Genomic DNA, 17626 nt, shown 5'->3' with positions numbered 1-17626 from the left:
TTGTATGCATAACACTTGGAACTTCAGAAGGGTCTGCACATAACCATCTGTCATTTCTTCTGTTAACTTTTTAATCTTGGTCAAAGTTTTACTCGTTTCAGAAAAACTAAATCAAATCTTCTGCTGGATTTTTCAGTTTGTTTGAGAGCCTTTTGAATTTGATGTAGTGATTTTCTTTTGCTTTTTCAGACAAACTGACCTTCCCTCATCATATAAGACTTATATCTGATGTCTTCTTAGACAACATTTCTGACTGTTCCTTCTGACACCTGGAGATCTTTTGCAGTTGACCTCAGACTTTCTGGGATTGTAATCAATGGTCTGTTGAACTTGTTGGATAAATTCAGGTGTTCTAATTATTTCAGAACGTTTAGATTGCAAAAGTGTTGCCTATGAAGTGTGATGTGATGTAGTGGTTGTGAACCCAAGAAAGCCTGCATTTCATGTCAATCTTTAATTTCATGTCTCATCTTTAAGTCTACAGAACACATCTACACATAGTCTTTTTATTTTTCTCTTGCTGAGCGTTCTTTGAAGTATGTTAGTCCTACTGTTTTGCAGTTGTTTGGAAGGTAATTGGCATGAGGGTACCTCCTGAGGAGTTCCTGTATGTATGGATGGACAAATGGATGGATGAACTGATGGGTGAAGGATGTATGATGTATGGTGGGGTGAGTATGGGTGGAGGGATGGATGCTTGCATGTTTCTTTGATCACTTGTCTATTAATATTTGTTTCCTGTCTTTCCAGTCAACTACTTTCAAGTCTTTGATATTATCACTCTGCTTATTTCATGGCGTTATCCTTGAACGAAGAAGATTTGGACCACTTGGTTTCAATATTCCATATGAATTCACTGATGGAGATTTAAAAATTTGTATGAGTCAACTGAAAATGTTTCTTTCAGAATACTCAGAAATACCATTCAAGGTGCAAATTTTGTAATACTGTTATTTGTTATTTTGAAAACAAAAATTAAAACTCGTATTATGTGATAGAAAAATTTAATATACCTATTCGTGCATCGCACATTGTTTTATACCCAAAATAAGTAAAATAGTTTGCAGTATCTTGTGTTAGGACATGCTGATGTTTTCTTGTAATTCTATGTTGAAGTGCATACCATGTTACAGTTTCTCCTGAAAGTCTTTGACAAAATTCGCAGCATCTCTTATCATCTGCTTTACTAAAGTGATTGCCATTATTCTTGATCCAGTGTACATCTCCTAATAGGCTGCCATTGTATTGTAGCTTGTCTTTGTGGAATTACACATTCTTCATACATGACAAATTGTTAAATCACGAGATGGGTTTATTAAAAATGGTTATAAGTAATCCTTCAGCTATTTTTCTGAAATGATGGAATGGAAGGACCTGAGGTGGACAGATTATGCCTTTGGATTTAAATTGCTGGTGTTTTGGATGAGAGAAATCAAGGTAAAACCTGTAATGGATTAATAGATAAATATAGACAGATAAATGAATAGACAGACAGATATATAGATAGACAAACAAAGAGATTGACAGGCACACAGACACATTGACAGGCAGTACTCACACTTGGCAGTTGTTCAACCATTTCAAGCAAGGCATCCTCTTCTACAACAGGTCTCCCTGACCTTGGTTTGTCTTCAAGGCTAGTGTCACCTTCCTTCTGAACCAGTTTTGCTGATAGCTCCTGGGTCTTCCACATCATTGATTTCTTTTTGCTGCTGCCCTTGCACTCACTCCTTTTTCTACAGGGAATGTAAAATGGCTCTAAATGTAATTTTCTTTACCACCCATTATCAAAACTGTAAAATAAAGAATAAAAGTTAATGTTTATATGTTATGAGAGCAAAGAATAAACAATATAACATGGAGATATGTTGCCAAAAATCCTCAGTGAAAATCCCCCAAAACTTCCGACTCGTATATCCTAGAGTAGCAGTTCTCTACTGGTGGTCCATGACAGTAAAAACTTCAACCACATATTCTACCAGTATTGTGCATTAGGGTTTGTCAGAATGTTCTCATATATTTGCTTATTGTAATAGTTTTCTATTTGATTGTATTATTTAATATTTAATTTCTTTGATTTTTTGCTCAAGTGGTTCATGAAAATATTCAGTAAACCAAAGGGGTTCACAAAAAAAAAAAAAAAGAGAACTCATGTTCTAAGAACAGTCACTTAATATTTATTTTATTAAGATTCATTATGTATTAATATAATTTTAATTAACGTTCCTACAACAGCGAAATATTTGAAGAAAGTTATGCTTATTCAGAGTCGAAGATTTACAAGCAAATCTCCAGTGCTCAAGATCACAATGTAGGTTGTTTATTGTTTCTCTGTTACTGCTTATCTCAGCTACTTTGTGTGCATGCGTTTGTTGTGTCTTTAACGATGTGGATGTAAGTGTGCTAACTATTGTGCATGTAAAGGAGTATATCTGCAGTTGTTTTTGAATGCATGTCTGTGTTTATATGTTTATACACACAGACACAGGCGTATACACTTATGTGTGTGTGTGTGTACACAATATTTCAGGCTGATGTTCTGTGTGATGTGAATGTTATATTAAGTTTGAGAAAGTGCTGTGACCAAAGTGAGGTTAGTGTGATGCATGATCAGTTCGGTCTGTGGTAGACACAGACTAAGGAATATTGTTCTGGAAAGAAAAATGAAATCTAAAGAAGAAAGCTTGACCATGTATTGGCTTTAAATGGTTGTGGTACTAAGAGAAAAATTAAGAAGCCATTGGAAAAGATAAGTTATTCTTTTACTGTAAAACCTGATTCTTATTTGGTACCAAATTTCTGTAAACAATACAAATTTTCTTTAGCATTTTACTCTGCAAAAGAGACATATCACCTCTGAAGACTGCAATTTGGTGAGGTTTATGTGATTAATATTAGCATGAAGTTCCGTAGGTCAAAACCTGTAGTGAAAGCGAGGGGAAGAAAGGGAATAGATATCTGAAGAGGAAGGACAAAGTAGAATGTTTGGTAATAGGTTGTTTGAGAGAAAAAGAGACTCAGTATGGGTAAGAGGAGGGAAGCCGAGTGGATTAACTCACAAGTATTGCACAACTAATTAATTCAGAGGAGCAGTATAGGATTGATTGTTGTATGGTGAGTGAATATTTAGCAGTCAGAGGAGGCCCAATGCTCAAAGTGGCGGAGTTCCTTTCAAGCATTGGGCCTTATAGAGGCAATGTGGCTGAGTTCCTTTTGTGTGTTGGGTCTCACGGAGGCAATAACTGACCTTTGGCATTATTTTGTGCTTAAGAAGAAGACTCATCAAGCCAAGCAAAAAAAACATAGTTGTGGCAGATACTGGTTCACACAAATGGCACCCATGCCAGTGGCATGTAAAAACACCCATTACACTCTTGGAGTGGTTGGCATTAGGAAGGGCATCCAGCTGTAAAAACCCATGCCAAATCAGACTGGAGCCTGGTGCAGCCTTCCAACTTACCAGCCCTGGTCAAACTGTCCAATCCATGCCAATATGGACAATGGACATTAAATTATGATGATGATGATGTGGTCGGGAATGTAGCAGTTGTTTCATTCTCAAAGTCTTAAGAAATAATTGTTTATCTCAAGAGGGAAACTGGATAAAACCTAAGTCAGCCATTAACCTAAATGATCCAGGAATACAGAAGTTGTGTTCTTATTACCAATTTAGAAAACATTTGACTTATAGAAATCCTCTGTTAAAACTTTGAATGCTTCCATAACTTTAAGTGTTCTTTAATCATGATATAATATTAAATGTTGTTATATATATATGTATTTCATTAATTAATTCTAGCTGTTAAGGTGAATATTTTGCTATTATAACACTCAAATTAAATCACTTGATAGAAATTTAATTTCACTCCTACACTAGTGTTCCATTTTTTGATGATTTGATAAAAAATTGTAAATGAAAATGGATTTGAAAGTAAAAATGTAAACTAATGTTATCTGTAGAAGATTACAGATTATCTGTAGAAGAGTACAACAATTGATAATCTCTCTGAGTATAATGACAAAAGTTGAGATATATGTGTTCACTCAATTCTTACTGTTCAATTCATAAATCCTTTGTGAAATTCTGACTTATATTTCTTTTAGGGTTATATGGCTTATATAAGAAATCTTCCTATTAATGATACACCAGAGATTTTTGGTCTTCATGACAATGCAAATATCACTGGTGCACAAACGGACACATTTCAGCTGTTAACATGGTTGTTAAATTTGCAACCAAAGGTATCTACAGGAGTTGGCAAGTCCAGAGAAGAGGTAAGTGCTATATTTTCTACAATCTTAAATCTATCAAAAAAAATATTAAGTAAATTGCATTTCCATTCTAAACATAATTTCACTTCAGTTGTTACTGAGGTTCAGCATTCATCTAATCATAAATATTTCGGTGTATAATGTTTGGTGTATTTTTAGACATGTAACGCATCTCATTAAATAAGAATTCCTTTGACCAAATCAGTTAAAGAACTGCATATATTCCATTCAACTTTCTTTTGTCATCCATCCTTCATTTGCAGTATTTCTCTTTCGCATTTTTCATTTTCTGCTGACCAACCTTTTCACCTTTTTTCATACTTAACACCCTCTAATATCTGCTTTAATTCTCAACACTTCATGTCTGTCATCACCAGCACTCTCTGTATCCATTTCTATGCATCTCTGACCTTCATCTCTGACCTTCATCTCTATCACTGTGTACCTCTCTCTCCTTCCCCCCTCACATTTCACATCATTTGGCTAGTTCAGAGGTAAAAATTCCCTACATATGTTTTCAACTTCATCCACATTGTTGATCCTCTTTCTATTCAGGAAATGAGCCACGGCTCAGAAAAGTTGGTAATTTGATGACGCAATATGTGAACTGTAGGCAGAACTTCCAGCCCTTCACGTCCCTGAAGTTTGCACTTGGTTACATTGGTAGTGTGCGCTGAGGCATTGTCATGCTGTAGAAGTGTGCTTCTTCAATTGACCAATGCCAGCCAGTGGGCTTTCAAAGTATCATAGGCTCATTGCAGCTGTTGAGCATTAAGGTTAGCATTCCCAACATGACCATCTGAGACAAATTCAAAGGGTAACACTCCTTCGAAATGGTACCAAACACACATGACCTTCTACTTAAACCACATTCGTCAACTATTTCTTCACACTCTAGCTTTCACTAGTGAAGTTTTAGAGATGGATAGCAATATATAAAAAGTAGGCGTATGTATTCAGGAGCTGTCAATCAATTAGGTACTGACTACAGAGGGAAAGAGAGACAGAGACAGAGAAGTTTGATATTGTTAAGGGGACAGTGGAATTATTTCTACAATTACTCAGTTCTGGTGGTGCATAGATATTCCTGTTATGGGTATTTGCAATAGAAATATTACCGTTTTGTATATGGTAGTTTAAGAACTATTATTAGTATTGTGCTTATTGAATCTACTCTCAGAATCTAAGATTGAACTAGAAATAATGCAGTTATTAATTACATACATACATGATGGCCGTCCACTTGTGACCGAGGAAGACCAATGCCGACCTTCAGGAACATTGTGCGTTCTAGGACTAACTTATATTTTGCATTTGCGGCTCCGTTGGTTGCTAATGAGCCCTGCTCTTGCCAAGCATACACGACTGCAAACATTGCAGACCAAGCTTTCCCCATTCGCTATACGAGCCGAGCACTTTCGTGCAGCTCGCTTAAGTTCCTCACGCTGGATACGTGCTCTCTCAAAGGTGTCGACCCCCTCCTTAACCTGCTTCCTCTATCTGTGGTGATGACAGGCATTGTTCTCCCAGTCAGTGTCCTGCATATCACAGGCCTTTAATGAAGACTTGACACAGTCCTTAAATCGTAGCCTTGGTTTCTGCCGGGGTCTCCTTCCATTCACAAGTTCTCCATAGAGCATCTGCTTAGGAATCCTGCTATCCTTCATTCTAATAACGTGTCCAGTCCAACGTAATCGGTGCTTGTGCACCATCACCTCAATACTCAAGATATCAGCTGTCCTCAGGACCTGTGTGTCTGGAATTTTTGAGGTCCAGCCAACATTGAGAATGTGCCTGAGACATCTCTGATGAAAGCGTTCAAGGACCCTTACCTGACGTTTGTACAGAGTCCATGTCTCACATGAGTAGACGTATGTATTCTAGTTTTATAAAGAATTTTTATATCTTGTAACAGTTTGGAAATTACTGGTTTATACCAACAGAGTTATCTCCCCTGCACTTGTTTTTAGATCTTTCTTGTAACGTCTGTTCTCTCAGTTCCCTGTTTGGCAACTACTACACCATATACATATGATTGTCTCCTCTTCTACATCTTACTCGACGTTGTTAATGTCTGCCTGCTCTCTTAATGCCTTTGTTCTCAACTTTACATGTAAATTAACATATCTTACCCCACTCCTCTTTAGCCTCTGCACATCTACATTCAATGTCCAAATCGAATTATAACATCTCACTCAACATATCTGCTTCAATGACTGAGACAGAAATTCTGACCAACACAGATAACAATTCTTCGCCTTCTACTTTCCTCTCTCTCACTTGACCTTTACTACTGAAGTTGTTTTGACTACACTTGCACCTTCACAATTTCCAATGCTGGCATGGGCTGGATTAGAAACTTTTCATTTGACATAGGTTTCTCCATGATGGTATGATTGGATAAGTCCACCACGTAGCATATCACCACTTATCTCATTCATTTTCTCTGAGGTCAAATATATAAAAATTCCATCTTACCACTTTGTCTTCCGTTTGCTCTCCCCCAGATGCCTCTCTTTTACAGTAAAAATACAATGAGTCTCCACCATTACTTCTTATTCATATCCAATCAATCTGGTAATCTTTTCACTATACATGACTGTCCAACAACCACTTTCTTAGCAGTTGATTAAAGCTCTCCCTTTCATACATATTAGCATTCCACATTCAAAAGATAATATTCGCCTTATTTTTTTCTACAGTCTTTAATATCATGCCTTACAACCATACATCACTTTCTTGTATATGCTTCATCTTCATCAACCTACGCTTAATTCTTAATATATAATGTGTTTTATTTTTTGGAATGGTCTTTCAGATATAACAAACTTCTTAGAGTTTGTCATAAAAGTCTTCAAGATTTACTGAAAGCCCTGAAGGGTTTGGTTGTTAGGGTTAGGGTTAGGGTTCAGCAACTGGAAGCCTTATCAAACAGCCTTTTCAACAACAAAATTCCTGCAATGTGGGACTTGAAGGTAAGATATTATTTCTGAATCAGATTAGAATGAATAGACGAATGATGATGTTGATGATGATGATGGCAATGGTAGGGATGACAGCTCCTCTTCCTCCTCCACTTTGTACTCCCCACTTTTTCTCCATTCAACCAAACAAAGGACACTCTATTCCCACTCTCTCCTTAACTTATACCCCTTTCTTCCTCCCTCACTTCCTCTCCATTTTGTCAACCAGCGCCTATCAAGTTTTCCTCCACACCTGCCATCCTACACGCAACTCTTGCTTTGCAACATAGTTTTAAAACCCCCTCCACTGCCCTCCCCTATCTCCCCCTCAATCCCCCTCCTCCTCCCTCACCCTTCCACCACACTCACAAATTGATGAGGGACAGTTTCAAGTTGATGCTAACTCTGAAAAAAGGAAAAGAAAAAAGACCAGTATTTTTTTTTTTCTTTTCTCCAAATAAACACATACAATACGTATTCTTCAGCTTTATTATTGTTCTTATTCTATGTCCTTTGTCTGGAAATCTTTTGTCACACATCCTGTGACCTCTTCAACAACTCTTCATCCCCCCTGTTTAGCTCATTTTGTCTTCAGAATAGACTAAAAAAAGAAAAACATGACCATCCCCAAATATAACAATATCTGTTTTAACACACAATTTCACATCAGGAATTTTGCAAAACAAATACATAGGAAAGGAATTTCAACCATGTTTCGTGGTTCACTACTTCAACAGCTCCTTTATAGTATCCAGGGGCTAAAGACATCATCAAGAGGAACCACATCCAGTTTCAGCCTCTACTCCTCCTACCGTTTTCGACATGGCAAACCCCCTCCTTTCAGATGTCTTCAGCTCTTGTGTTCAGTGCATTTCTTCTTTCTCCTTTTTTCTTCTTTCTCCTTTTTTCTTCTTTTATTTTGTTTCTTCCATGCAGTGTCAACAAATGTCAGTGGGTGACTGACCATCCTGCCAAATTTCCTTTTAAAAACTCACCTGTAGGCTCCAGTAGCCATCACCAGCTGTCACGTGACATGACACCGTCTAAGCTTCGGCTGACCAATGGAAGGGAAAGGCATGTAGTTTTAGCCTGCACCCTTTCTAAACCTGCCTTCCAACAGCATCATGTTAGTTTCAGTTTCAGCAGCCAGAGCCGACTAGCTGTTTGGTGGTACAAGCCTTCGAACCAGGAAGAGGGGGTGCCACAACTGAGACCGCTACCTTGGTTCACCTGTCAATCAGTGATGCTGCTGAAGTGTCAGCCAGCCTCACCTAGCGACACTATCTCCCAGTCAGCATACTGTGTCTTTCGAGCCATTTCGGGTCTTCTTGTTTCAATCATATATAGAAGCTGGCTTTATTGACTGCCTCCTGTATCCTCCTTATTACTTTTCTCAGCTCTGAGTTTGAAAATGCAAACCTTCTTTTAAATAATGTCACCATTTTCCTTTCAGTGAAGCCCCTATCCCCCACTGCCAGGTGTTAATACTCGACAGTCCCTCCCTGTACTTCACACTCTTCGATTAATCTCTCATACCTCTTCTCCTTCCGTTGCTCTGCTTTAGCGATCTCCTCTTCCCATGGCACTGTCAGCTCTACTAAAATTCCAATTCTCTGTTCTGTGTTCCATAGGATTAAGTCCAGACTTTTGTTGTTTTTATGAATTGAAATATTAACAATCTTTCCAAATCTGTGGCCAGCTCCCAGTATCCCTTCCATCTTTCATATATTTTATTTGAATGCTTGGCCTTATGTCCTTTTCCCTCCTTCTGGAAGTATATCCTTCCGCACTTTTCCACTTTTGACTATCTTCCTCTATTATATCCCTCGATCTTCTCCTTAAGTGCTGTGCTTATAACACCGAGTACTTGATTGTGATGCCATGTATATCTGTCTAGTGCTAACCTGCAGTTTCACAGAACATGTCTCACCATCACTTTCTCTCTGCATCTGCATAACTTTTTTTTTTTTTACACAAATAGTAGTGTGAAGCCATGCTAGAAAATGGACTTGGTTAGTTCTCCACAGTAAACTGCAGTTTGTATCGTTCCCTTTCTGTCTTTCTCTTTTCTGTACATCACTTTTTTATTGATATTTATCATTCTCTTTCTATTATCATCTTGATTTGCCATCAATTGTGTTCTTCCTCATCAACTAACATTACCAGCCACTTCTATACTGCTAGCTGCCATTCATCTCCAAGCTTACTCATTTCTCATATCCCTTGATCTCTCTTACCACTGACCATTTCTATGGCAACCCTTCACTCACTCTCCCTTTTTCTTCTATATTGTCCCTCCGCAGTTACTACCTCGTTACTCCTCTCTCACTGTCTTTCTCACTTCTCATTCTTCAGCACCATCCCACGCATCACTGTTTTCCTTGTCATACTCTCTTTTCTTTCTCACCTTTACCTTTGTCCAATACTTCGTTGTTGGTCACATTACCCTGAATGAACATAGACAATGTACAATGGTGTGGAATTCCTTCAGTTTTGCAATTGCAAAGCAAAATCACTTGTGCTGGTGCCATGATAAAATGTTCCTAATACATTCTGCAAAGTAGTTGGTGGAGACATTGGTTTGGGAAGACTCTTTAGTTCCATTAAGAACGTGATGGCCTCTCTCTTCCTGGTGTTATGGTAAAATGTTCTCAGCGTGTTCTGTATCAAAATTAAATGGACAAGCATGCTGTGATTCCCAGACCACATCTATGAGGTCAATAACTCTGAATAAAATTGGCTTGAGCTGTCTTGACCAAATGAACTGATGCCAGCAGAGAAAGTAGATGTAAATTGGTGTAAATTGTTGAAAATGATGGGGATGATGCAAATTTTATGTACAAATTTCATTGGTCAATTGTAAGTATGGTACTACACAATGGAACTGAATCCAATTGGCTTTCAAGAACATTCCTTACCACACAGCCTTGCCTGCATGTTATGTGTTTCACTGGTTTCTCCATACTAGCTATGAATATTTCCTACTGTTCATCACTTATGTATGAATTTAGGGTGGAACCTGTTGTAAAATGGTTACACTAAGACAAATAGACGAAAGTACTTTTTGCAATGCCTGTACAAAGATCTGAATTCTTATTCAACCATTTGTGATCCTACACCATACAGACATGGTGACTGTAACCATTTATTATTCAAAAGTAAGCAGAAAGTTAGTCAGATTTTTATGCATTGTAAAAATAGATTTAATTTTACTCAGGGAGTTTTTGAAAATGATTTTATATTAACCTTGATTCTGTTTTTAGAAAGACATGACATATTAAAAGACAAAAAATAATGATGTAAATCAGTCATTAATTACATCAGTGTTGTGACTATTATTAATGACATTGATAACATAATTTAGTTTCTTAATTCTTTGTTCTCATCAACAACATTTTTTAAAACCTAGATTTCGTGCAAAATGTTTTGAAATTGGATCATCTTTGATATCTACAGTAAATGAAAGAAATATAGAAGGATTTGATATTATTTAAAAGCTACTTAGGAATTCAACTGTCATCCAAAGTAGTTTTGAATATAGTTGTGTCAATTGGTTTCGTATGTTAGCTTCGTGGGGCACAACTCTTTTACACGTAATGGAAAGCCACATATTTGGGTGGAGTATACTTGATTTAATCAATACTTAGTTCTCAACCCTGAAGTATGAAAGTCAAAGTTGTTTGTGGTGGCATCTGGTCATCATCATCATCATCATCATCATCATCGTTTAACGTCCGCTTTCCATGCTAGCATGGGTTGGACGATTTGACTGAGGACTGGTGAAACCGGATGGCAACACCAGGCTCCAATGTGATTTGGCAGAGTTTCTACAGCTGGATGCCTTTCCTAACGCCAACCACTCAGAGAGTGTAGTGGGTGCTTTTACGTGTCACCCGCACGAAGGACAGTCAGGCGGTACTGGCAACGGCCACGTTCAAAATGGTGTATTTTATGTGCCACCCGCACAAGAGCTAGTCCAGGGGCACTGGCAACGATCTCGCTCGAAAATCCTTACACATGTCACGGGCACAAGTGCTAGAAAGGTGACGCTGGGCACAGGTGCTATCCCGATTTCGCTTTCGCTTGCCCCAATAAGTCTTCGCAAGCTGAGTTTCGTGTCCAATGAAGGAGATGACGTTGGCACGGGTGCCAGTCGTCGAATTTAGTTCGATTTCACTTGCCTCAACAAGTCTTTGCAAGCGGAGTTTAGTGTCCAATGTAGGAAAGGTACGCATAAGTGGGCTGGCTACACCCCTGGCAGAGGCCTTGGATTAAGGTCTCACTTGGCTTGCCGGGTCTTCTCATGCACAGCACATTTTCAAAGGTCTCGGTCAGAAGTCATCGCCTTGGTGAGGCCCAATGTTCGAAGGTCTTGCCTCACCACCTCAGCCCTTGAACTTTATTAATTCTCCATTTTGTAGTTCTGTTTAAAATATTAAAATATATTTTCCTTTCTTTCTATTTCAGGAACTTTGTCTACGACTGGTCATTCAACTAACTTTGCTTTTCTTTACTTGGGATTTCAATTGTAAATACAAAGTTACTGGGTGAAGCGAAGTGCGGCCTTGCTGTGTGCATTGAATTATTAATCTTATCATTTGAATATATCAGAAATAAAATTGTTTCATTATTCTACTAATTTGATTATGTGTTGCTCATCTCATTATTATCATTCTCAACATCATTGTTTCAGACACATCCCACATTAAAAAACATTGCATGAGCAACAGAGCGTGTCTTGAGAGGAAAACTGGACATAAGAGGCATCAGGTGTGGTGTGCAAGAGAAATGACTGTGCTGGTATGGTCATGTGGTGCATATGGATGAGAGTAGCTGTGTAAAGAAGCACCAATCTCTAACTGTGGTGGGAACCTGTGGAAGAGGTAGATCCAGGAAGACATGGGATGAGGTGGTGAAGCATGATCTTTGAATGTTGGGCCTCATGGAGGTGATGACAAGTGACTGAGACCTTTGCTATGCTTGAGAAGACTTATCAAGCCAAGTGAAATCATAGTCATGGACAATGCTGGTGTCATGTAAATGGCAGCCGTGAAATCGTAATTATGGCCATTGCTGGTGGAATAATCTTTGAATGTTGGGCCTCATGGAGGTGAGGGATGAAGTGATGAAGCATAATCTTCAAATGTTGGGCCTCACAGAGGCAATTACAATTAACCAAGACCATGGCGATATGATGTGTTATGTAAATAGCACCTGTGAAATTGTAGTTATGGTTGTTACTTGTGTCATATAAATAACACCTATGCTGGTGGCATGTAAAAAGCACTCGTTACACTCTCAGAGTGGTTGGCATTAGGAAAGGCATCTAGCCATAGAAATCATGCCAAATCAGACTGGAGTCTGGTGCAGCTCTCTTACCAGTTCCATTCAAACCATGACAGCATGGAAAGCAGATGTTAAATGATGATGGTGATGACGATGATATACAGGGTGGGACAGAGAGGACGGACGTTTTTGAAATGGCTATTATTCAGTCCCAGGGGGAGAGACATATGTCCGACAGGTACCATTCGGTTTGTGGTGTCTTTGTATTTTTCTCTTTTCAGCTGAAGCCATGGTTCTGTGCTGTGGATGATAGAGGTTCACGTGTTTGCTTACAACAGTTGTGAAGGATAACAAGTCTATCACAGCAGTTCAGTGTGAGTTTCGGCACCACTTCAGCATTCACCGAAATCAGTCTGTTCCCATCTGTAACACAATCTTATGTTAGGTGAATACACTTCGTACATGAGGTATACTAACAAATAGGAGACTGGTGGGGGTGCAATGAACAGTACAGACCCCAGAAAATGAAATGCATCAGACAAGCTTTGATATGAAGTCCGAATCGCTCTGCTTGGAGACATTCCACTGAACTTGGCATCAGTAATTGATTGGTAAGGCGTATTTTACACGAAGGCATGCATTTCCACCTGAACAAATTGGCCATTGGGCAACACTTGAAACCATGGGACTATGCACAGTGACTTAACTTTGCATGTCAGATGGAAGCGATATTTAAAGCAAATGATAACCTCATTTTGTTAATGAGTGATGAAGCTTATTTTCATCTCAATGGCATGGTGAATCAACAGAACTGTTGTTATTGGGTTCTTGAAAATCCAAGAGAACTGCATGAAAGACCACTGCACAGCCCCAAAGTGACTGTCTGGTGTGCTGTTGGAAAAGCTGCCATCATTGGCCCTTACCTTTTTGAAGACAATAATGGAAATGCTGTTACTGTGATCTCTGAGCGTTACATTGAGATAATAAACAACTTCTTTGTGCCTGAATTATGACAAAAACATATATCTATTCAACATGCGTGGTTTCAGCAGGATGGAGTAGTGGGTCACACAGCTAGAGCATCAATGAACATTCTTTGCCGTCTCTTCGGTGACTGCCTCGTTTTCAGGTTTGCTGACATTCCTTGGCCCCCTTGGTCTCCTGAATTGTACATGTGCGATTATTTCTTGTGGAGAAACCTCAAGGCATGTGTGTATGTGCATAAGCCCCATACATTGCATGATTTGAAGGAAGCTATTCACTGGCAAGTCACTCCACAGAACAATGCTGGAGAGAGTGGAGGCCAACATCCAAGAACACCTTCAGAAATGCATCAACAAAAACGGATACCACAAGATAGATATTGCTTTCCATACTTGATTTATACACACACACACACACACACATTTATATATATATATATATATATATATATATACATACATACACACACGTGTGTGCATCTCTGTCAATCTATCTATCTATCTATCTATCTATCTATCTATCTATCTATCTATCTATCTATCTATCTATATATCTATCTATCTCTTCTCACGGACGTGCTGTCACATCGGCTGCGAAGGTAAACGTTTATTTGACCTTTTATTGTCCACATTTTGTTGGAATTTTAAAATAATTTTGTTGCGAAGCACCTAGGCTTCATTTGTGTGTATTTTCAAGGGCAGGAATTGGCCCCCAGGGGCAGTTTCGGCCCTAGCAAAATACAAAAATTTCCTTCTTGACATTTGAAAAATGTCGAGAAACATAATTTTGGAACGCTTGTCTTGTTCTTTTGACAAGCATTTCCCGAGGCTTCAGATGCCAGAAGAGAAAAAAGAACAGAGTAGCGCGTGCTCATACAGTGACAGGAACGCAGTTGCTGTAAACGTCACAAAGACGGTGATTACAGCTACTAACAGCCCTCTCACCACCACCACCACCACCACCACCACCACCACCAACACCAACAACAAAAACAAAACTGTAACCAAGGTTACAAAACCATGCGTAAAAACCGTCACAAATATCTCTGACGTAAGCACCATTGCTGCTGACGCCATCATCACCACCACCAACAACAACGACAACAACAACAACAACAACAACAACGACAACAACAACAACAACAGCAACAACAAGGACGTAAAGTTATCGGCCGTCAGCAATGACACCATCACCTGTTCAACAAACGCTGCTGCCACTACCACCACCTTTGAACCAGGCAGTACATACACCAACATAAACAAAAATATCCAGAAGAACATGTCCGCCAGCACAACAAAAACAAATTTCGCAAATGCTCTAAAGGAAAAAAGAACAATAGTGACATTCACACAAAAACAAATAAAAGACACAAAATCCCTTCTTACGAAAGAAGGAGATGATGTCAGAATAAACATACCAAAAGATATAGAAATGAAAAACAAAAAGTGCATCATTTATAAACTGGTAAACACAAAAACCAGACGTGTAGAAAATGTTAGCACAGATAAAATTGAAGTTTGTCCTAGAAAAATTTGGCCTTATCAAAATCATGTCACCTGGGGAAGAAAATTTGGAACGGTGCAAGTGAGATTTCTGGATGAAAATTTAGCTAAACAATTTTCGACACTCTCTCTCCGCACAGATGACTTGGTAATGATACCGAGCTATCTAGGACAGAGAGTGACCAAAGTTATAATAAAAAATGTGCCATCGGAGGTGGACACCCAATGGCTGATTTCGGCCGTATGCCTGGAAATGGAGGAGGCAAATATTTTGGAGATTACGGTCGGAGAGGAAAAGAACTGGGGAGGGAAAAATCTGGAAATCCTTCTCCACATCACGGAGGAGGCTTCACAGAAAATTCCTCCAAACATTAGATTGGCAGAGGACCACAAGCTGTATGTGGTGGTAGAGGGCAGGCGACCTCGCTGTTACCTATGCAACAGCGAAGCACATCTGAAAAAGGACTGCCCTCTGGCCGCTAAACAACAACAACAACAACAACAACAACAACAACAACAACAGAAGCAACTACCAAATACCCCCAACGGAAAAACCTTACTACCAACACCACCAGCAACACAAAAAACAACAACAGAAATATCAGCAATAACCACAACAGAAAAGACAACAGAAACTGCAAAAACAGAAGAAAAAAAAGAAAATTCCAAGACTGCCTCTCCCTCCCCCATATCACATACACCACACACAAATAACAAGCAGCCAACATCAATAAAAACAGCAACACAAACACTCACAGAAACACACACAGACGCACAAAATTTGCCGTTACCTCTTTCTGACTCCTCAGATCTCCCATCATCCGATGAAGAGAGTGGGGAGGAGTGGAAAATAGCTACGAAAGGAAAGAGGAAGCGCAGTAAGAAGAAAACAAAACAAAATGCAAACACAAACAAAGCAGGGAGATTCACATCTCCCGAAAATACTACTAACACCAATAGTAATATAAAAAAAAAACAATGCTAACAGCAATAGACAGTACAAACACAGAGTTGATGAATTACATCAACTCTAAAACAAACATCACAAATAACGATATCAAAACCAACAACCACCCACGTACAACACCGCCAAAACACATTAAAATTATTCATGTAACACCAGCATTACACAACACAATAAAATCCCTCTACCCCAACTCGGTAGGGGGATTCCAGAAATATTTGTGCAAGAAATTGTACAATAGCCTCCTTGGTGAAAAATCCAAGGAGGAAACAAAACTTTCTAACGGTAAGTAACACTCTGTTCTTTTGTTTTGTGCTTTAAAGCACACGTATAAATAGAATCATGGTGAAAATTGGCTGTGTGAACGTGCGTGGCTTGGGGTCGCCTTGGAAACAAGGGTACCTCTTAAATGACATCAAGTCACACAATTTGGATATCATAGCCATTAGTGAGACCAGACTCCATGAACCGCGGGCCCTAAAGTCCATGTTTGGCGGACAGTTTAACATTTATTTTTCTCCCTGTCTGCCGAGGATGGGCGGTAGTGGCACGGCGGTTCTTTTTCGCAAGAGTCTGAATCTCCAAGTAAAGACGACATTTACGGACCCGGAGGGTAGACTGGTTGTCCTAGATGTGGACGGCAGCGATGGAGGCGCTTTTCGGTTGCTGGCAGTTTATGTGCCTCCTTTAACAGGTCGGTCGGACTTCTTTCGACGTCTAGAAGTATTCCTGGGAACGTCTCGTCCCTTACTTTTAGTGGGGGATTGGAATGCTACCTTGGACACGCATCTAGACTACGTGGGGAGTGACAAAACTAGAAGGGGATGCAAAGGCCTCATAGACCTGCTCAGACGTTTCCAGTTGTCTGACAGGTACCGACTCGACCACCCAAATGTGCCAACGTGGACTTGGAGCAACCGCATTGGGTCGTCGAGATCGTATCTAGATAGGATAGTGTGTAGGACAAGAGATAGAGATAGTTTAGGATGTCCACAGTTCCACATAGTCAGATTACACGGATCACAAACTTGTGACGTGTACGCTAGACTTAGATAAGGCACATAGGCAGGGTCCCGGTTACTGGAAACTAAACGCGTCTTTCCCGTCGAGACAGGTTTTCAGAGACCGGATTAGCACGTTAGTAAAGAGGGCTTTGACGGGAGACATCGTCAACAACAAATGGTGGTTTGCCCTCAAGAGAGCAGTAAGGGCGGAAGCAATAAGGTATAGCAGGGCACTAGCTGTAGAGAGGAACAGAGTAGAGGGGGAGCTAGTGATAAAGTTAGAAGAGGCATTGCGAAGTGGCATCGCATCCGACGTTTTAGCGGCGAGGTTGGCCCTCGACCAACACTTCAATGCTAAACACGAAGGGTGTGCTGTCAGGGCAAGGATGCGTGCTCTGAGGAATGAAGGTGTTGGAGCCGCACGAGAGGCCCGGGTGGCGGAGGCACAGCGGGGTACAGAGCCACCATCCGGTCTCTGGTAGACGAACAGGGGCGCGAATTGCTCGAGCCGAGCAAGATGTGCGAGGCGTTTCAGCGGCATTTTGCCCGACTGTTCGGGAGGAGTGGCGAGCGAGAAGGCAGGGTGGACTTTAGTGCCTACCTGCACAGCTTGCCACGACTCTCGGCAAGAGAGGCGGAGTGCTGCGAAGG

Source organism: Octopus bimaculoides, chromosome 12 (assembly GCF_046866305.1).
Source record: "Octopus bimaculoides isolate indiv1 chromosome 12, ASM4686630v1, whole genome shotgun sequence".
NCBI lineage: Eukaryota > Metazoa > Mollusca > Cephalopoda > Octopoda > Octopodidae > Octopus > Octopus bimaculoides.
This window is presented reverse-complemented; position numbering follows the sequence as displayed.